The sequence below is a fragment of the Pinus tabuliformis genome, chromosome 8 (assembly GCF_031772625.1).
Source record: "Pinus tabuliformis cultivar Carrire ecotype Pingquan chromosome 8, CPIR1, whole genome shotgun sequence".
NCBI lineage: Eukaryota > Viridiplantae > Streptophyta > Pinopsida > Pinales > Pinaceae > Pinus > Pinus tabuliformis.
The window spans coordinates 247,589,551-247,592,872 of NC_142294.1; the positions used below are offsets into that span (position 1 = coordinate 247,589,551).

Sequence of the window (3,322 nt, forward strand, 5' to 3'; positions counted from 1 at the left end):
AGAGAAACATGACACTTTCTTTCAACTCGATTTCACTCCTCTACTAATAGGGTTGAGCCTTCCACCATCTGCTCCTTATCTTGCACAAAAGTTGTGTTAGGTTGGAGCTTGGACTCAGAATACAAAGGGACTCTCAAATGATTTAAATTCCTCCATAATTACATTTAGTGGAGGCCTTCACCTTCGTCTTACTTGCTAGTGATCCAAAGAGAGTTTCGAGAATACCAATAATGTTGGTTTGCTTACACTAGCCTTTAACTACATTAAAGGCTTTGACAAGGAAAACATAAGTTAATCTAACTACGTTAAAGGCTTTGACAAGGAAAACATGCATCCCACAGATGAAATTAAGCAATTGAATCTTAATGAAATATTTAAAATAATTGCATAAAGAACAAATATGATGAAAAAAACATGATAATAACTCATCGAAATTTAAGGTATTTCGCAAATATTGTATACACTTTTCTCTCACTAACCTAAGAGATGACACATTTGAACTACAAACTATGACTTATATGTCCGCTTGAAAAATTAGGAATGCCAACTTCCATACAAACATTAAAAAGAAAATGAACTTCATGTTTAATTGCTTTGGTGTAAATCTGCTGACTTGAGTGAGCATAAATCATCCTAATTGAACCTTGTTCCATAAGATCTTTGATATCCTTTATGGAAAGTGAACCATTAATCCTTAGCCTATCTGAAAAAATGGAAGGGGTGACGAGCTTGTAAGTGGCTTGATCAAACAACACCATGTTATTCACCTTCTACTTTTGCTTTGCTTTGCTCCATTTCTTCTACTTCTATTTCCCACTGCTAGACTTGGAAGTCTTGGAGGATGGGAGAGGAGCCTTGTCCTTCTTCATTGCCATTTTCGATTACAGGGCAATGAAATGGCTGCTATTTTTCCTCCTCTAATTACGATAATGGCTTTAGCAGTCTTGTTATTCCACAATTCTATCATAAAGCATGAGCCGTTGGAACCTAGTCAATACTATGAATGTTACGACACTCACTCATATCAGTAGTTGTCAATATTATACTAATAAAACCAATTTCACTCAAAGTAACCTTATTACCAATAACAACTATAAAATTAAATAAGAGAAATGTTATAATGATAAGTATTCTACATAATCTTTATCATATCAGTGATATGAGTACTCTTTCACACCTAGTGAAATCAATGACAAAAGGTTACACGTCAATCATTCTACTTATTCAAGAATTTTCAGAATCTTTAGTTTTAACAACTCCATCATTTGTAACAAAAGTCTCCAACGTTGGTCAAGTATTTTCACTCATTCCATTCTCCTTGAGTTCTTATTTTTGATATCGGATTTTACATTTCCACCATAAATCCCCTATTTCATGTAATGTACATCAATCATTCTCCTTATTCAGGGAATTTGACAATATTCAGTTTTGACGGCTTCATCATTTGTAACAAAAGTCTCCAAGTATTTTACTCATTCCATTATTTTAGTTGTATTTTTACCACAAATGAAATCACGCACTTGATTAGCACACTATTATTCATCTGAGACTGATTTGGTCTCACACTTTTGTCTGATGATTTGGGAATCATGCATGACTTCTTTAACATAACCACAACTAAAAAAAATTGCTCCAAGAGGAAAATATAAAGTGTGAGGGCGAATCACCACCACCCTCGCCTATAATATCAGGATGACCTATATAATCATCATAGCTATACTGTAGTATTTGTTGCTATTCAGTGGCTTCATCATCAAGAGACACCAAAGTATATTTTTTCTTTCAAGCGGCTTCGTCATTTTTCCCCATTCACTAACTATGGCAGAATCTTATGAACAAATTAATTATGATAATGAGACTATTATATATTTTTGTGGCTATCCAACCATTTAACAATGTGTACATGTAGGTATATTTGCTAGAATGATGAAGAACACATATATTAAATGTTGGGAAGGGGTCCATGGGGTAAATTTTGCAATTTCTTTTTGTAAAGATGTAAAGTCTCCGTGAAATATGGAAGCCTAGAGTGAAGATAGTCATAGTCAAAGGGGGTGTTAGTCCCTTAGGTGTGTAGGTGGTAGGGAGGTTTTGAGACCTACCCATGGTCCGCAGACCATGGTATTGTAAAAGAAAAGTTATAAATAGAAGAGTCATAGTAAGTCTAAAGAAGAATGAAATAAATAGGAATCTTTGTAAAGACAAGTAAGCTAAAACAAGAAAGGTTTGTTTCCTATACATAGGCGAAGGGGAAGGTCACTGCAACTAAGTGCCCGGAGACATTGGTAAGTCGGCACACTACGTGCGTGGGCCCTGCAGTTGAGTACGTAGGGAAAAGAGTCTTTATTTGAACGATTACATTTAATAAAGACTGTTTTTATCCAATTCTTGTGCACTGGTGTATTTATTCTTACTTCTGCAGTTTTCTGTATTTTCGCTTTCTATTGCACTTTATATGAATTAATGCTTATCTTGTGTGCGAAAGTAGTAGATCGGTATTATTTATATATTTTATGAATGATTAAAGTCTTTCGTGAAGCTGTGGAAGTTGTTTAAGTAAATTACTGTAATTATCTGTTTCAGAAGGGTTAGGGTTTGTGAAAATAGAAACAAGCCCTAGGAACCACATGAACCTATCACACACAGCTCTTGATGCAGAACTCTGATCATGTCATCCTCAAATACTGCTTCGGGTGAGATTGTAGTCTGCGCTACAGGGGTTGTTGCCGAAAGGGCTAGCAGTTTAGGGTTTGTTGGTTAGCGCAACTAACTTTGAACCCGGGTTAGGCCTCATCAAGCCAACAAATGGTTCCATTCCTGGGACCATGATCTATCTAAGGAATTTGTGATGTCGAATAAGTGGTTCCCAACTAAGAAGGAAATCAAGAAGTGGATCAATCGGAAGTTGCACATGTTTGCAACTCAGGAGAACAGAAATCCACGCTTAACAAAAGAAGAGTGGTTGAATAGATACCTATTCGCAGATGAACTCAAAATATTATTTTTCTCTTTCCCTTATGAATTACACAAGTGGCTGTCTAGATTGGCGGATAGTCACGGTGTGTGGAAGCTTGACGACCCTATTATGTGGACCCTAGAACTGGTTAAGCACTTGAAGGCTTCAGAAAATAACATCACGTGGGTCGTCGACCACTGGATTGATCATATTCTAGGAGGATTCATCATTGAGTTCACGATCGATTCGTCTACCAGCTACAGTTTAGTTATTGAAAGAACCTAGAGGTAAGTACCTGAAATCTCTGAAGACTTGGATTAAGATGTTACTGTGCGAAAAGAGGGTTATTCATTTAAATTGATGTTT

At 36.1% G+C, this 3,322-nt stretch overlaps 1 pseudogene; it reads right to left on the minus strand.

Moving 5' to 3' along the window:
• Window positions 1–500: 500 nt before the first annotated feature.
• Window positions 501–875, minus strand: LOC149235067 (small ribosomal subunit protein eS25 pseudogene; annotated as a pseudogene).
• Window positions 876–3,322: the final 2,447 nt, after the last annotated feature.